The sequence below is a fragment of the Panulirus ornatus genome, chromosome 45 (genome assembly GCF_036320965.1).
Source record: "Panulirus ornatus isolate Po-2019 chromosome 45, ASM3632096v1, whole genome shotgun sequence".
Taxonomy (NCBI): domain Eukaryota; kingdom Metazoa; phylum Arthropoda; class Malacostraca; order Decapoda; family Palinuridae; genus Panulirus; species Panulirus ornatus.
In genome coordinates, this window is record NC_092268.1 from 985,394 (window position 1) to 1,004,891 (window position 19,498).

At 41.6% G+C, this 19,498-nt stretch overlaps 2 protein-coding genes across 27 annotated transcripts in view; one reads left to right on the plus strand and one right to left on the minus strand.

The window, feature by feature from the left end:
* LOC139762968 (negative elongation factor D-like) overlaps positions 1–19,498 on the minus strand; it is a 395,386-nt gene that overhangs the window by 331,535 nt on the left and 44,353 nt on the right. The gene's annotated exons all lie outside the window — the stretch shown is intronic.
* Positions 1–19,498, plus strand: part of LOC139762966 (uncharacterized) — a 167,883-nt gene that overhangs the window by 33,428 nt on the left and 114,957 nt on the right. For 5 of the 21 annotated variants that reach the window (XR_011715876.1, XR_011715883.1, XR_011715875.1 and 2 more), the window contains exons 1-2: positions 10,573–10,587; positions 16,852–16,958. The exons of 4 other annotated variants lie outside the window; for them this stretch is intronic. The gene's annotated coding sequence lies outside the window, so the exon portion shown is untranslated. Of the gene's footprint in view, positions 44–356; positions 372–10,359; positions 10,588–16,851; positions 16,959–19,498 lie in introns of those variants that run through there. 12 more of the 21 variants (XM_071688366.1, XM_071688370.1, XM_071688369.1 and 9 more) reach the window with 10 other exon arrangements.

A 19,498-nucleotide genomic window follows, 5' to 3' on the forward strand; every position in this document is an offset into this window, starting at 1 on the left:
ACGCAATTCTCTTGCTCTTTGGCATCCCCAAAGTGGCATTAAAGTAAGCTTTCCAAATGTTTCTTTCCCTTTTGATGCCTCTATGCACCTCTAATTACCTTTGGCGGATCCAAAGGGGATTTAAAATAAACCTTTGATTTGTCTTTTTAATTTTGGATGCCACCATGTAACTGTATTGGACTTTGGCACCCCTAAACGGTCTTTTAAGTAAACTTTTAAATTGTCTCTTTCCCTTCAGATGCCAGTATTCCCCTGTAAAGGCCTTTGAAGACGCCAAAGGGGATTTAGATGAATCCTTCAATTTTCCTCTAAAATTTTGGATGCCTCCACGCAATTCTCTTGCCCTTTGGCATCCCCAAAGTGGCATTAAAGTAAGCTTTCCAAATGTTTCTTTCCCTTTTGATGCCTCTATGCCCCTGTAATTGCCTTTGGCGGCGCCAAAGGGGATTTAAAGTAAACCGTTAATTTGTCTTTTTATTTTTGGATGCCACCATGCAACTGTATTGGACCTTGGCACCCCTAAACGGTCTTTTAAGTAAACTTTTAAATTGTCTCTTTCCCTTTAGATGCCCTTATTCCCCTGTAAAGGCTTTTGAAGACGCCAAAGGGGATTTAGATTAATCCTTCAATTTTCCTCTAAATTTTTGGATGCCTCACCGCAATTCTCTTGCCCTTTGGCATCCCCAAAGTGGCATTAAAGTAAACTTTCTAAATGTTTCTTTCCCTTTTGATGCCTCTATGCCCCTGTAATTGCCTTTGGCGGCTCCAAAGGGGATTTAAAATAAACCGTTAATATGTCTTTTTATTTTTGGATGACATCATGCAAGTGTATTGGACTTTGGCACCCCTAAACGGTCTTTTAAGTAAACTTTTGATTTGTCTCTTTCCCTTCAGATGCCACTATTCCCCTGTAAAGGCCTTTGAAGACGCCAAAGGGGATTTAGATTAATCCTTCAATTTTCCTCTTAAAATCTGGGTACCTCCACGCAATTCTCTTGTCCTTTGGCATCCCGAAAGTGGCATTAAAGTAAGCTTTCCAAATGTTTCTTTCCCTTTTCATGCCTCTATGCCCCTGTAATTGCCTTTGGCGCCGCCAAAGGGGATTTAAAGTTAACCGTTAATTTGTCTTTTTATTCTTGGATGCCACCATGCAACTGTGTTGGACCTTGGCACCACTAAACGATCTTTTAAGTAAACTTTTAAATTGTGTCTTTCCCTTCAGATGCCAGTATTCCGCTGTAAAGGCCTTTGAAGACGCCAAAGGGGATTTAGATTAATCCTTCAATTTTCCTCTAAATTTTGGGATTCCTCACCGCAATTCTCTTCCCCTTTGGCATCCCCAAAGTGGCATTAAATTAAGCTTTCCAAATGTTTCTTTCCCTTTTGATGCCTCTATGCCGCTGTAATTACCTTTGGCGGCTCCAAAGGGAATTTAAACTTAACCGTTAATTTCTCTTTTTATTTTTGGAAGACATCATGCAACTGTATTGGACTTTGGCACCCCTAAACGGTCTTTTAAGTAAACTTTTGATTTGTCTCTTTCCCTTCAGATGCCAGTATTCCCCTGTAAAGGCTTTTGAAGACGCCAAAGGGGATTTAGATTAATCCTTTAATTTTCCTCTAAATTTTTGGATGCCTCACCGCAATTTTCTTGCCCTTTGGCATCCCCAAAGTGGCATTAAAGTAAACTTTCTAAATGTTTCTTTCCCTTTTGATGCCTCTATGCCCCTGTAATTGCCTTTGGCGTCTCCAAAGGGGATTTAAAGTAAAACGTTAACATGTCTTGTTATTTTTGGATGACATCATGCAAGTGTATTGGACTTTGGCACCCCTAAACGGTCTTTTATAAACTTTTGATTTGTCTCTTTCCCTTCAGATGCCACTATTCCCCTATAAAGGCCTTTGAAGACGCCAAAGGGGATTTAGATTAATACTTCAATTTTCCTCTTAAAATTTTGGATACCTCCACGCAATTCTCTTGCCCTTTGGCATCCCCAAAGTGGCATTAAATTAAGCTTTCCAAATGTTTCTTTCCCTTTTGATGCCTCTATGCCCCTGTAATTGCCTTTAGCGGCGCCAAAGGGGATTTAAAGTTAACCGTTAATTTGTCTTTATTTTTGGATGCCACCATGCAACTGTGTTGGACCTTGGCACCCCTAAACGATCTTTTAAGAAAACTTTTAAATTGTGTCTTTCCCTTCAGATGCCAGTATTCCGCTGTAAAGGCCTTTGAAGACGCCAAAGGGGATTAATCCTTCAATTTTCCTCTAAATTTTAGGATTCCTCACCGCAATTCTCTTGCCCTTTGGCATCCCCAAAGTGGCATTAAATTAAGCTTTCCAAATCTTTCTTTCCCTTTTGATGCCTCTATGCCCCTGTAATTGCCTTTGGCGGCTCCAAAGGGAATTTAAACTTAACCCTTAATTTCTCTTTTTATTTTTGGAAAACATCATGCAACTGTATTGGACTTTGGCACCCCTAAACGGTCTTTTAAAGAAACTTTTAATTTGTCTCTTTCCCTTTAGATGCCACTATTCCCCTGTAAAGGCCTTTAAAGACGCCAAAGGGGATTTAGATTAATCCTTCAATTTTCCTCTAAATTTTTGGATGCCTCACCGCAATTCTCTTGCCCTTTAGCTTCCCCAAAGTGGCTTTAAAGTAAGCTTTCCAAATATTTCTTTCCCTTTTGATGCCTATATGCCCCTGTAATTGCCTTTGGCGGCTCCATAGGGGATTTAAAGTAAACCGTTAATTTGTCTTTTTATTTTTAGATGACATCATGCAACTGTATTGGACTTTGGCACCTCTAAACGGTCTTTTAAGTAAACTTTTGATTTCTCTCTTTCCCTTCATATGCCAGTATTCCCCTGTAAAGGCCTTTGAAGACGCCAAAGGGGATTTAGATTAATCCTTCAATTTTCATCTAAATTTTTGAATGCCTCACCGCAATTCTCTTGCCCTTTGGCATCCCCAAAGTGGCATTAAAGTAAGCTTTCCAAATGTTTCTTTCCCTTTTGATGCCTCTATGCCCCTGTAATTGCCTTTGGCGGCTTCAAAGGGGATTTAAAGTAAACCGTTAATATGTCTTGTTATTTTTGGATGACATCATGCAAGTGTATTGGACTTTGGCACCCCTAAACGGTCTTTTAAGTAAACTTTTGATTTGTCTCTTTCCTTTCAGATGCCACTATTCCCCTGTAAAGGCCTTTGAATACGCCAAAGGGGATTTAGATTAATCATTCAATTTTCCTCTAAATTTTTGGATGCCTCCACGCAATTCTCTTGCCCTTTGGCATCCCCAAAGTGGCATTAAAGAAAACTTTCCATTTGTTTCTTTGCTTTTGGATGCCTCTATGCCCCTGTAATTGCCTTTGGTGCCGCCAAAGGGGATTTGAATTAAACTTTTGATTTGTCTTTTAATTTTTGTATGCAACTATGCAACTGTATTGAACTTTGGCACCCCTAAAGGGTCTTTTAAGTAAACTTTTAAATTGTCTCTTTCCCTTCAGATGCCACTATTCCCCTGTAAAGGCCTTTAAAGACGCTAAAGGGGATTTAGATCTCTTCAACGCCTCCTCTCCTGCTGCATAACCTCGGCACCTTCCTCCTGTAGAAGTTCCAGGGGACAATCTTTCCTCCTGGACTCCTGCCCCAGAGCCATGAGGCACTTTACCTCACAACTCTTGCATTGCCACCAGAACCACAGGACTCCTAACTCGCCTCAACTCACCTCATCTAACCCTGCACCACTTACAGCATCTCGCCCCGAGCTGCTGTACCTTTCTCTTTTCCCACAAAGCATTTGTGTGTTCTCCACATTTCCCAAGTGTGATCCTCAGTCAGAAATCACAGCAAAGGACACATTCGACATTCAAGAATATCCATTAATGTAGTGACTCTCAGAATGACTGAGAGAGAGAGAGAGCTGGACATAGTTCACACATTGACATTTGCCATCCTTCCATCCTCAACCCGACATTCCCCTTGCCCTGCTGTTGTCATAATACCTCCTTTCCACTCGCCCAGCTGCATCTTACAACTACAAAATAATGTCTATCCTCTTGTCTCTTGCATTCTACAGCCACCATTGATAAAATTTGACCAGACCTTCTGCCACTCTCCCATACCTTACCAGCACTAGCTGCCCATCCAACAGAAGCCTTTACCTCACCGTTGCCCTAATGTTCATCCAAAAGAAAGGATCGAGTTAGGGAATAGCATAGTACTATTGTTTTGTGGCACATATGTCCAGCAAATCTCTTTGACAGCGACTCATGGATGTCTCAAATACATTAGCCTCATGTGACCCAGGTAGACTTTCCCACTGGTCGCTGACCCCAACCTTTAAATTGGGAGGTCAACCCCCTCCTCACATCATGACTTCCACCAATCAACGGCTTTTTCGTGACACCCCATTGGCCATTGGCATTGACCTAGGCTGCCACTAGTCCAACACCATGACCTGTGAGCATAACAAGGTTGACACCAACACCAAAAGAGTACTGGTAGTCCCAATCTTGCCATCTGGAGCAGTCGACAAGTCTACTGGCTCTGAGACGCGTATTTCCCAACTCCTTCCTCTGCTAACAAGGGGACAAAGCAACCTTTTCCTCTGCTAACAAGGGGACAAAGCAACCTTTTCCTCTGCTAACAAGGGGACAATCACAACCTTTTCCTCTGCTAACAAGGGGACAATCACAACCTTTTCCTCTGCTAACAAGGGGACAATCACAACCTTTTCCTCTGCTAACAAGGGGACAAAGCAACCTTTTCCTCTGCTAACAAGGGGACAATCACAACCTTTTCCTCTGCTAACAAGGGGACAATCACAACCTTTTCCTCTGCTAACAAGGGGACAATCACAACCTTTTCCTCTGCTAACAAGGGGACAATCACAACCTTTTCCTCTGCTAACAAGAGGGACAATCACAACCTTTTCCTCTGCTAACAAGGGGACAATCACAACCTTTTCCTCTGCTAACAAGGGGACAATCACAACCTTTTCCTCTGCTAACAAGGGGACAATCACAACCTTTTCCTCTGCTAACAAGGGGACAAAGCAACCTTTTCCTCTGCTAACAAGGGGACAATCACAACCTTTTCCTCTGCTAACAAGGGGACAATCACAACCTTTTCCTCTGCTAACAAGGGGACAATCACAACCTTTTCCTCTGCTAACAAGGGGACAATCACAACCTTTTCCTCTGCTAACAAGGGGACAATCACAACCTTTTCCTCTGCTAACAAGGGGACAATCACAACCTTTTCCTCTGCTAACAAGGGGACAAAGCAACCTTTTCCTCTGCTAACAAGGGGACAATCACAACCTTTTCCTCTGCTAACAAGGGGACAATCACAACCTTTTCCTCTGCTAACAAGGGGACAATCACAACCTTTTCCTCTGCTAACAAGGGGACAATCACAACCTTTTCCTCTGCTAACAAGGGGACAATCACAACCTTTTCCTCTGCTAACAAGGGGACAATCACAACCTTTTCCTCTGCTAACAAGGGGACAATCACAACCTTTTCCTCTGCTAACAAGGGGACAATCACAACCTTTTCCTCTGCTAACAAGGGGACAATCACAACCTTTTCCTCTGCTAACAAGGGGACAATCACAACCTTTTCCTCTGCTAACAAGGGGACAATCACAACCTTTTCCTCTGCTAACAAGGGGACAATCACAACCTTTTCCTCTGCTAACAAGGGGACAATCACAACCTTTTCCTCTGCTAACAAGGGGACAATCACAACCTTTTCCTCTGCTAACAAGGGGACAATCACAACCTTTTCCTCTGCTAACAAGGGGACAATCACAACCTTTTCCTCTGCTAACAAGGGGACAATCACAACCTTTTCCTCTGCTAACAAGGGGACAATCACAACCTTTTCCTCTGCTAACAAGGGGACAATCACAACCTTTTCCTCTGCTAACAAGGGGACAATCACAACCTTTTCCTCTGCTAACAAGGGGACAATCACAACCTTTTCCTCTGCTAACAAGGGGACAATCACAACCTTTTCCTCTGCTAACAAGGGGACAATCACAACCTTTTCCTCTGCTAACAAGGGGACAATCACAACCTTTTCCTCTGCTAACAAGGGGACAATCACAACCTTTTCCTCTGCTAACAAGGGGACAAAGCAACCTTTTCCTCTGCTAACAAGGGGACAATCACAACCTTTTCCTCTGCTAACAAGGGGACAATCACAACCTTTTCCTCTGCTAACAAGGGGACAAAGCAACCTTTTCCTCTGCTAACAAGGGGACAATCACAACCTTTTCCTCTGCTAACAAGGGGACAATCACAACCTTTTCCTCTGCTAACAAGGGGACAATCACAACCTTTTCCTCTGCTAACAAGGGGACAATCACAACCTTTTCCTCTGCTAACAAGGGGACAAAGCAACCTTTTCCTCTGCTAACAAGAGGACAATCACAACCTTTTCCTCTGCTAACAAGGGGACAATCACAACCTTTTCCTCTGCTAACAAGGGGACAAAGCAACCTTTTCCTCTGCTAACAAGGGGACAATCACAACCTTTTCCTCTGCTAACAAGGGGACAAAGCAACCTTTTCCTCTGCTAACAAGGGGACAATCAACCTTTTCCTCTGCTAACAAGGGGACAATCACAACCTTTTCCTCTGCTAACAAGGGGACAATCACAACCTTTTCCTCTGCTAACAAGGGGACAATCACAACCTTTTCCTCTGCTAACAAGGGGACAATCACAACCTTTTCCTCTGCTAACAAGGGGACAATCACAACCTTTTCCTCTGCTAACAAGGGGACAATCACAACCTTTTCCTCTGCTAACAAGGGGACAATCACAACCTTTTCCTCTGCTAACAAGGGGACAATCACAACCTTTTCCTCTGCTAACAAGGGGACAATCACAACCTTTTCCTCTGCTAACAAGGGACAATCACAACCTTTTCCTCTGCTAACAAGGGGACAATCACAACCTTTTCCTCTGCTAACAAGGGGACAATCACAACCTTTTCCTCTGCTAACAAGGGGACAATCACAACCTTTTCCTCTGCTAACAAGGGGACAATCACAACCTTTTCCTCTGCTAACAAGGGGACAATCACAACCTTTTCCTCTGCTAACAAGGGGACAATCACAACCTTTTCCTCTGCTAACAAGGGGACAATCACAACCTTTTCCTCTGCTAACAAGGGGACAATCACAACCTTTTCCTCTGCTAACAAGGGGACAATCACAACCTTTTCCTCTGCTAACAAGGGGACAATCACAACCTTTTCCTCTGCTAACAAGGGGACAATCACAACCTTTTCCTCTGCTAACAAGGGGACAATCACAACCTTTTCCTCTGCTAACAAGGGGACAATCACAACCTTTTCCTCTGCTAACAAGGGGACAATCACAACCTTTTCCTCTGCTAACAAGGGGACAATCACAACCTTTTCCTCTGCTAACAAGGGGACAATCACAACCTTTTCCTCTGCTAACAAGGGGACAATCACAACCTTTTCCTCTGCTAACAAGGGGACAATCACAACCTTTTCCTCTGCTAACAAGGGGACAATCACAACCTTTTCCTCTGCTAACAAGGGGACAATCACAACCTTTTCCTCTGCTAACAAGGGGACAATCACAACCTTTTCCTCTGCTAACAAGGGGACAATCACAACCTTTTCCTCTGCTAACAAGGGGACAATCACAACCTTTTCCTCTGCTAACAAGGGGACAATCACAACCTTTTCCTCTGCTAACAAGGGGACAATCACAACCTTTTCCTCTGCTAACAAGGGGACAATCACAACCTTTTCCTCTGCTAACAAGGGGACAATCACAACCTTTTCCTCTGCTAACAAGGGGACAATCACAACCTTTTCCTCTGCTAACAAGGGGACAATCACAACCTTTTCCTCTGCTAACAAGGGGACAATCACAACCTTTTCCTCTGCTAACAAGGGGACAATCACAACCTTTTCCTCTGCTAACAAGGGGACAATCACAACCTTTTCCTCTGCTAACAAGAGGACAATCACAACCTTTTCCTCTGCTAACAAGGGGACAATCACAACCTTTTCCTCTGCTAACAAGGGGACAATCACAACCTTTTCCTCTGCTAACAAGGGGACAATCACAACCTTTTCCTCTGCTAACAAGGGGACAATCACAACCTTTTCCTCTGCTAACAAGGGGACAATCACAACCTTTTCCTCTGCTAACAAGGGGACAATCACAACCTTTTCCTCTGCTAACAAGAGGACAATCACAACCTTTTCCTCTGCTAACAAGGGGACATTCACAACCTTTTCCTCTGCTAACAAGGGGACAATCACAACCTTTTCCTCTGCTAACAAGGGGACAATCACAACCTTTTCCTCTGCTAACAAGAGGACAATCACAACCTTTTCCTCTGCTAACAAGGGGACAAAGCAACCTTTTCCTCTGCTAACAAGAGGACAATCACAACCTTTTCCTCTGCTAACAAGGGGACAATCACAACCTTTTCCTCTGCTAACAAGGGGACAAAGCAACCTTTTCCTCTGCTAACAAGAGGACAATCACAACCTTTTCCTCTGCTAACAAGGGGACATTCACAACCTTTTCTGTCACCTAACACTTGCAATGGTTACAGTAAACTCTAGTACACCTCCTCCAGTACAACTCAACCAAGTGCTTACTCCCTCCCTGTAGTTTCCCTTTTCTCGTTCTGTCCCTATTCAATGCTTTCAAAACTCCTTTTTTCCCCTATACCTTCCCTCGACCACAACTGAACAATTGGTCTGGAATATTTTAACGAAACTGAACTTGAGTAAATGGAGAGTAAAGTGGTAAAACTCAACCAAGTGCTTACTGCCTCCCACACGATAAAGGAACAAGAAAGCCTTTCCCTGTACTTTCCCTTTTCTCACTCTGTCCCTATTCAATGCTTTCAAAACTCCTTTTTTTCCCCCCTATACCTTCCCTCGACCACAACTGAACAAGAGGTCTAGAATATTTTGACGAAACTGAACTTGAGTAAATGGAGAGTAAAGTGATTGGGACATTGTGAAAGAATGCTTTGATATTAATATCATCCAGAGGGAAATAAAGTTTCAGGAATATATCTGTGTTTCAAGGACTTAAGAGGAGTCCAAAGTGTATAGTCTACTTGTTAAAATAGATGAAGAAGAAAGTATTCAAATCAACTGCTCATAACTTAGGGCCAAAATTAGAGGAAGAGATAGAGGGGGTCTAGAAGAAGGCAAGGTAGATGATACCAGGATGATAGCCGAGCTACAGTGAGAGATAAGAGGCCATAAATGTGTCCACTAGGGATGAGAGACGAGTAAAGGGTAACTTGATCAGAATCTTTAAGGCTTCTAACCCAGTTTAATAAACAGCGTACAGCCTTATCATGAACTTTTATAAGAAAAAAAATGATATAAATAATCTAGACAAGTAATTATCTAGTAAGAAGAGTGTATGGATGGAATAAATTGAGTAAATGGAGAGTAAAGTGGTAAAACTCAACCAAGTGCTTACTGCCTCCCACACGATAAAGGAACAAGAAAGCCTTTCCCTGTACTTTCCCTTTTCTCACTCTGTCCCTATTCAATGCTTTCAAAACTCCTTTTTTTCCCCCCTATACCTTCCCTCGACCACAACTGAACAAGAGGTCTAGAATATTTTGACGAAACTGAACTTGAGTAAATGGAGAGTAAAGTGATTGGGACATTGTGAAAGAATGCTTTGATATTAATATCATCCAGAGGGAAATAAAGTTTCAGGAATATATCTGTGTTTCAAGGACTTAAGAGGAGTCCAAAGTGTATAGTCTACTTGTTAAAATAGATGAAGAAGAAAGTATTCAAATCAACTGCTCATAACTTAGGGCCAAAATTAGAGGAAGAGATAGAGGGGGTCTAGAAGAAGGCAAGGTAGATGATACCAGGATGATAGCCGAGCTACAGTGAGAGATAAGAGGCCATAAATGTGTCCACTAGGGATGAGAGACGAGTAAAGGGTAACTTGATCAGAATCTTTAAGGCTTCTAACCCAGTTTAATAAACAGCGTACAGCCTTATCATGAACTTTTATAAGAAAACAAATGATATAAATAATCTAGACAAGTAAATATCTAGTAAGAAGAGTGTATGGATGGAATAAATTGAGTTATGAAACTGTGAAAGAGGACAGCACCAAGGAATTTGGCTCGTGCGAAGACATCACTTGTCATAAACTAATACATAAGCAGATACGCAATTACAAATTGGTTATCTACTTTAACAAAAACATTATTGACACCGTTTTATGAAATATGTTTAGAGTATTGAGAGCGGTGGAGGGATACGACTGCCAATCATCTTTATCTACAATGGTAGGATAGTAAATGCCTTAATAAGAGACGAAAGCTAAATAACCCATATAAAGGACTTTTTATCATTTTCCTTATAATAAATAAATTGTAGAATCTTGATAGATACATTTTGAAGGTTTATTATATCATTGTAATATATAAATAAAGAAATAATTTAGGCTCGTCGTTCAAGGCCAGCTGACCCAAACATAACAACACACGCTGGCTGGCCGGAGAATTTCATCCCCTTCTCAAAATGACCAAGGTAATGGATCTATTTTCCAGTTTCTTAATACAAATTACATGGCGAGTGATGTGATATATAGGTAGTAAGTGAACTAAAGCCATAGGCTATTAAAGAAATGTAGATGTCGTGGTTTTCTGTCTTTGCATCTTGACGAGGCACCGTTCTTCCATGGCCCTTATAAAGTGATCGGGCATAACCACACGTCACCCAGCGTAATCAAGTTGAGTTCTAATTTGTATCCATTTCGCTCATCCAGGTCCAAATCCACCCTAAACTAACCGCTCGTAGGTAAATGAGCCTGTGAATGTAGACTTGGAATAAGGGCCCCCAAGTGCGACCGGCACCTCATAGTAAACAGTCGCCACACAGGACAAAGTTGATAGTAAACAGTCACCACACAGGACAAAGTTGATAGTAAACAGTCACCACTCAGTACAAAGTCGATAGTAAACAGTCACCACACAGGACAAAGTTGATAGTAAACAGTCACCACTCAGTACAAAGTCGATAGTAAACAGTCACCACTCAGGACAAAGTCGATAGTAAACAGTCACCACTCAGTACAAAGTCGATAGTAAACAGTCACCACACAGGACAAAGTCGATAGTAAACAGTCACCACTCAGTACAAAGTCGATAGTAAACAGTCACCACACAGGACAAAGTCGATAGTAAACAGTCACCACTCAGGACAAAGTTGATAGTAAACAGTCACCACACAGGACAAAGTCGATAGTAAACAGTCACCACTCAGGACAAAGTCGATAGTAAACAGTCACCACACAGGACAAAGTCGATAGTAAACAGTCACCACACAGGACAAAGTCGATAGTAAACAGTCACCACACAGGACAAAGTTGATAGTAAACAGTCGCCACACAGGACAAAGTCGATAGTAAACAGTCACCACACAGGACAAAGTTGATAGTAAACAGTCACCACACAGGAGAAAGTCGATAGTAAACAGTCACCACTCAGTACAAAGTCGATAGTAAACAGTCACCACACAGGAGAAAGTCGATAGTAAACAGTCACCACTCAGGACAAAGTTGATAGTAAACAGTCGCCACACAGGAGAAAGTCGATAGTAAACAGTCACCACTCAGTACAAAGTCGATAGTAAACAGTCACCACACAGTCTAATACCTATGGGGATCCATGGAGGGCCAATGCTGACTGTAACTGAACCTTGAGGTTAGTTCGTTATTTGGGCTTTATGCCATAGTTGACGTCAAGTTTCATCCCTCGAGCGAGAAATTTCTTCACACCTTCCGGTTTTATTGTTCTAAGACTAAGTCTCTCTGGTACTGTCTATGTTGCCCAATGCGGACTGAAAAACCTCATGTAGACAGACATGAAAGTTTACTATTGTCTTGGTTGATGCCGATGGTTCTGACTGGTCGCTGTCCTCAGCTTCATTAGTACCATTCGACCCCCATTGGATTTAGGCCACCACCTGATAACCTTACAAATGTTAATGAAATACATTTACTTGATGGTGTTGCTACATTGTACAGCTTTGGATTATTGGTGCCGTGAATCTAATGCGTGAAACGTAGTACCTCACTCTTTTGTAATGATAGACCTTATAAACACGCAACAGAACTAACGTATGGAAGTGGAAGAAAAGCATGTCAGTTAGCTGTTAATGCCCAGCGCAAGTGTTTTAGAAGGGTATTGATGAAACATAGTGACATAGATTAATGGATTGATAATGAATATGTAATAGTGGGGAGGGCAATGAAGATTATGGAAAATGTGGGGATAAAGTAAATGAAACATTTCCGCATAGCTTCAGAGATATGTGGAACTGAACAGATTTGTTCTTGATATATATATCATCAAAACATTATATATACAATAAGGTGGCACCATTGCCTGAGGAAATGTCAACAACATGTTGCTTTAAATGCGTGCTGTTATGTTACCATTATGGTACCACCACAAATTTCTTATTTGCCCCTGATTAAGTTCAGGCCTATATCACATGTTACTTGGTTGCTTTATCATTCTTTTATGATTTTCCTTCATTTCATAAGGAAGAAATAGTTCCTCAACTTTATTCGATTGCTATTTAAGATGCCTATCAGTTTGTGAGACCATATTGTTGATGATTGGCTGTAAAATAAATTTGCCAAACATTGTTTTACCAGCTCCTTAGAACATTATTAAGGCATACACTGTTTTTTCTGTTACTTTTTTTTATTGAATATGACATATTTCGTGATCTTATCACATCAAGCAAAATCTATAAAATCTTCACCTAATTTCACATAGCAGCTAATATTTATCATAATTTTAATGTTTTCCAGCCATATGTGATTGTTTGGGTTTCATGTTTATATTCAGTTGCTGGAAAGCTGAGCACTGTGTGCATTTGCTTCCATATTAACCCATCCCAGCGACCATAACCACAGGAAGTTACTCATTTAGCTGCGCATTGAAAGTGGCTTTGGATATTGAGTGATTTTGTTCTTCACTGCTACATAAAGTTTAGAAAAGACAGTAAGAGTTACAGTGTGTGATTTGGAGCATTACTTGAGTGTTTTATTTTCAAAATCATTTATTTATTTATGTATTTTGCTTTGTCGCTGTCTCCCGTGTTAGTGAGGTAGCGCAAGGAAACAGACGAAAGAATGCCCAACCCACCCACGTACACATGTATATACATACACGTCCACACACGTACATATACATACCTATACATCTCAATGTACACATATATATACACACAGACATATACATATATACACATGTACATAATTCATACTGTCTGCCTTTATTTGTTCCCATCGCCACCTTGCCACACATGGAATAACAACCCCCTTCTTTTGGAAAAAAAAAAATGAGAGGGGAGGATTTCCAGCCCCCCGCTCCCTTCCCTTTTAGTCGCCTTCTACGACACGCAGAGAATACATGGGAAGTATTCTTTCTCCCCTATTCCCAGGGATTATATATATATATATATATATATATATATATATATATATATATATATATATATATATATATATATATTATATATATATATATATATATATATATATATATATATATATATATATATATATATATATATATATATATATATATATATATATATATATATATATATATATATATATATATATATATTTTTTTTTTTTTTTTTTTATACTTTGTCGCTGTCTCCCGCGTTTGCGAGGTAGCGCAAGGAAACAGACGAAAGAAATGGCCCAGCCCCCCCCATACACATGTACATACACACGTCCACACACGCAAATATACATACCTACACAGCTTTCCTTGGTTTACCCCGGACGCTTCACATGCCTTGATTCAATCCACTGACAGCACATCAACCCCTGTATACCACATCGCTCCAATTCACTCTATTCCTTGCCCTCCTTTCACCCTCCTGCATGTTCAGGCCCCGATCACACAAAATCTTTTCACTCCATCTTTCCACCTCCAATTTGGTCTCCCTCTTCTCCTCGTTCCCTCCACCTCCGACACATATATCCTCTTGGTCAATCTCTCCTCACTCATTCTCTCCATGTGCCCAAACCATTTCAAAACACCCTCTTCTGCTCTCTCAACCACGCTCTTTTTATTTCCACACATCTCTCTTACCCTTACGTTACTTACTCGATCAAACCACCTCACACCACACATTGTCCTCAAACATCTCATTTCCAGCACATCCATCCTCCTGCGCACAACTCTATCCATAGCCCACGCCTCGCAACCATACAACATTGTTGGAACCACTATTCCTTCAAACATACCCATTTTTGCTTTCCGAGATAATGTTCTCGACTTCCACACATTTTTCAAGGCTCCCAAAATTTTCGCCCCCTCCCCCACCCTATGATCCACTTCCGCTTCCATGGTTCCATCCGCTGACAGATCCACTCCCAGATATCTAAAACACTTCACTTCCTCCAGTTTTTCTCCATTCAAACTCACCTCCCAATTGACTTGACCCTCAACCCTACTGTACCTAATAACCTTGCTCTTATTCACATTTACTCTTAACTTTCTTCTTCCACACACTTTACCAAACTCAGTCACCAGCTTCTGCAGTTTCTCACATGAATCAGCCACCAGCGCTGTATCATATATATATATACATATATATATATATATATATATATATATATATATATATATATATATATATATATATATATATGATATTTGATATATATATATATATATATATATATATATATATATATATATATATATAGTGATATTTGATGTGACCTTACGTCTCCAGTGATGTTTGATGTGACCTTATGACTCTAGTGATGTGTATGATGTGATCTTATGACTCTAGTGATGTGTTTGATGTGAACTTATAACCAATGATGTGCTTAATGTGACCTTGTGACATGTGATGAGATTTTATGAATCTAGTGATATCTCTGACGAGGTCGTATAACCAGGTGATGTTTATCCTGTGACCTTATGACTCAGGTGATGTTTATCATGTGACCTTATGACTCAGGTGATGTTTATCATGTGACCTTATGACTCAGGTGATGTTTATCATGTGACCTTATGACTCAGGTGATGTTTATCCTGTGACCTTATGACTCAGGTGATGTTTATCATGTGACCTTATGACTCAGGTGATGTTTATCATGTGACCTTATACTCAGGTGATGTTTATCATGTGACCTTATGACTCAGGTGATGTTTATCATGTGACCTTATGACTCAGGTGATGTTTATCATGTGACCTTATGATTCAGGTGATGTATGTTATGTGATTTCATCATAGTGATATCTGTGACGACCTTATAGTACTGATATTGATGTGTAACATTACATGGGAATGGCAGTAACGTTTGATGTATGTGGTTACAATAATGCTGGGTTGGGAGCCATATGTATCATGTTCAGGTAAATATGGGCATGACTTTATACGTCGTAGGAAACAAGTCAGGTAGGTATGGCTGAGAGGAAGCATTAACAATTCACTACCAAGTCCATCAAGGAGACTCCACTCTACCTACACACACACACTAACACACACAAACACACATACACACACACACACATACATACACACACACATACACACACACACATACACACACACACACACACACACACACACACATACACGATGGTTTTATTTGTTCAGTGACTTTATTTAGGAGGGATAACTGTGTCTACCGTTGTACTTGTTTACTGTATATGTATATAATACCAATAGGTAAAGTGAGACAATACATTTTCGTTTTTGAAGGCTGGATGTTCAAGAAGACGGGACCTTAATGTGAGGTATGATGATGTCATGAGGTAGTAACTTGACCTCGGCTAACATGAGGAGAGACATGAGTGGTAACATTGTGATGATGGTGTGTGTGTGTGTGTGTGTGACCAATGATGGCGAAGTTAATGTGTTGAACATGATAGTGGGTCAGCCCACCATACATGTAGCCCACACCTGGTGTAGGCGGTCCACACCATGTGTAGGCGGGCCACACCAGGTGTACGCGGTCCACACCATGTGTAGGCGGGCCACACCTGGTGTAGGCGGGCCACACCAGGTGTAGGCGGGCCACACCAGGTGTAGGCGGGCCACACCAGGTGTACGCGGGCCACACCAGTTGTAGGCGGGCCACACCAGGTGTAGGCGGGCCACACCTGGTGTAGGCGGGCCACACCAGGTGTAGGCGGGCCACACCTGGTGTAGGCGGGCCACACCTGGTGTAAGCGGTCCACACCATGTGTAGGTGGGCCACACCTGGTGTACGCGGGCCACACCAGTTGTAGGCGGGCCACACCAGGTGTAGGCGGGCCACACCAGGTGTACGCGGGCCACACCTGGTGTACGCGGGCCACACCAGCTGTAGGCGGGCCACATATGGTGTAGGCGGGCCACACCAGTGTAGGCGGGCCACACCAGGTGTATGCAGGCCACATCTGGTGTAGGCGGTCCACACCATGTGTAGGCGGGCCACACCTGGTGTACGCGGGCCACACCAGTTGTAGGCGGGCCACACCAGTTGTAGGCGGGCCACACCAGTGTAGGCGGGCCACACCAGGTGTATGCAGGCCACATCTGGTGTAGGCGGTCCACACCATGTGTAGGCGGGCCACACCAGGTGTATGCGGGCCACATCTGGTGTAGGCGGTCCACATCATGTGTAGGCGGGCCACACCCGGTGCAGGCGGGCCACACCAGGTATAGGCAGGCCACAACATCTATCAGCCATTTGCGACAATAAAAACGATATATCTATTATAGTTGAGTTAGCGCTATAAGAACACAGTTTTCTCTGGGAAGGTTTCTGTAATGACGTCACGGCTTGGTGGATGGTACACAGATAACCAGCGACGACTGGCGTCTCCGGGAAAATCTTGTGTTTTCGGATGGTAATTAAGTGCTTAGAGGTAAGAAAAAATGACGTTGTAATGAGTATGAGTTGTTATTGAGTATAATTAGTGTTATTTAATAGGTTACGGTTATAATAGAGCGTAGGGCAGAGGGTAAAGTGGATGGGGTTTGGGGGATGGTAGTGATCGGGAGGCAAATGGTGGATTGTTGTGGCTTCGGCGTCGGGAGAAAATGGTTCTATTTATGTATTTTACATTTTATTGTTGTGAAAATAGATAAGGGTTGTGGCGTTTGGTGTATTTGTGTTTTGTTTTTAGAAGGCAATGGGTCAGGAGTGAGTTGTGTGCGTTATGGGGGTTACGTTTTCCCAGATCTTCAACGAGTAATGAACACTTTAAGTCGAGTTATTTATTTAATGGTGGAATTTCCATCATGTGCATGTTGCAGGTGATGTAGTAATTGGTTTTTAAATGTATTGTTCTTTTAATAGCCAGTTTGTGGCATGTGAGATGGTAATATGTAGGCCAGAAGCTGTATGTAGGAAATGTACATATTTCTTGTGGGGAAGGTGTTTGGGGTTACGTTTTCCTTGATCTTCAACGAGTAATGAGCACTTTGAGTCGAGTTATATATTTAAAGGTGGAATTTCCATCATGGGAAATATTTATAATGGAATAATTGTTTTTTAATTGTTTTTTTTTTATTTTGATTGAGTTTGTGGTATGTAATAGGGTAATATGTAGGTCAGAGGCTGTATGTAGGAAATGTACATATTTGTAGTGAGGAAGGTGATAGGATCTAGTTGTATAAATGTTGAAATACAGTAGGATAAAAGTTGTTCATTGGTTGCTCTGTTGCTTAACATTTCTCTAATTTATATAGTACTCAAAAAGTTAATTGTGTTGAGTGTTAGGGAGGTAGGGTGATGTATTGCGGTTAATTGGTTTCGAAGTTAATGTGAAAAATGTATAATAGCTTTTTGTTAGTTATATTGTAGGTGTATTACATAAGTTGATGTAAAAAATGTATAATAGCTTATTAGTTGTATAGTAGGTGTATTACATTGGTAATATTATGTTGAATTAGTGAATGATGTCAAAAATGTATTAAGTACTGGAAGTGGGTCTTTTTAAGATGATAATGTAGCGCATAAGATTTATTATCAGTAATTAATTTAGATGTGTAGAGGAAGTGATTTTCAGTGGTATTGTGGTGTGTTTTTGAGAGTATTAACAGATGGAGAAAGTATATGGAAGTGTTAATTGTTGTGAAAGATCCGAGTGATGGGTGATATTAGTGAGGGCTGTGTAAAATATGGGTCAAGATTTGGTTTGTGATGTAAAATTAGGTAAAATATTTGTATTGAATGAAGATGAGCTTTTGAAATTTGACCTAAGTTAACGTTTGTGGTGACAAGTGCCAAAATTGACATGTTTAATGAATGTTTATATATATTATATTATTATTATTTTGCTTTGTCGCTGTCTCTTGCATTAGCGAGGTAGCGCAAAGAAACAGACGAAAGAATGGCCCAACCCACCCACATACATATGTATATACATACACGTCCACACACGCAAATATACATACCTCTACATCCCAACGTATACATGTATATACACACACAGACATATACATATATACACGTGTACATACTTCATACTGTCTGCCTTTATTCATTTCCATCGCCACCTCACCACACATGTAATAACAACCCCCTCCCCCCTCGTGTGTGAAGTAGTGCTAGGAAAGACAACAAAGGCCCCATTGGTTCACACTCAGTCTCTAGCTGTCATGTAATAATGCACTGAAACCACAGCTCCCTTTCCACATACAGGCCCCACAGAACTTTCCATGGTTTACCCCAGACACTTCACATGCCCTGGTTCAATCCACTGACAGCACATCAGCCCCGGTATACCACATCGTTCCAATTCACTTTATTCCTTGCACGCCTTTCACCCTCCTGCATGCTCAGGCCCCAATCACTCAAAAATCTTTTTTACTCCATCTTTCCACCTCCAATTTGGTCTCCCACTTCTCCTCGTTCCCTCCACCTCTGACACATTATCCTCTTGGTCAATCTTTCCTCACTCATTCTCTCCATGTGACCAAACCATTTCAAAACACCCTCTTCTGCTCTCTCAACCACACTTTTTATTTCCACACATCTCTCTTACCCTTACATTAGTTACTCGATCAAACCAACTCACACCACACATTGTCCTCAAACATCTCATTTCCAGCACACCCACCCTCCTGCGCACAACTCTATCCATAGCCCACGCCTCGCAACCATACAACATTGTTGGAACCACTATTCCTTCAAACATACCCATTTTTGCTTTCCGAGATAATGTTCTCGACTTCCACACATTCTTCAAGGCTCCCAGGATTTTCACCCCCTCCCCCACCCTATGATTCACTTCCGCTTCCATGGTTCCATCTGCTGCCAGATCCACTCCCAGATATCTAAAACACTTTACTTCCTCCAATTTTTCTCCATTCAAACTTACCTCCCAATTGACTTGACCCTCAACCCTACTGTACCTAATAACCTTGCTCTTATTCACATTTACTTTTAACTTTCTTCTTT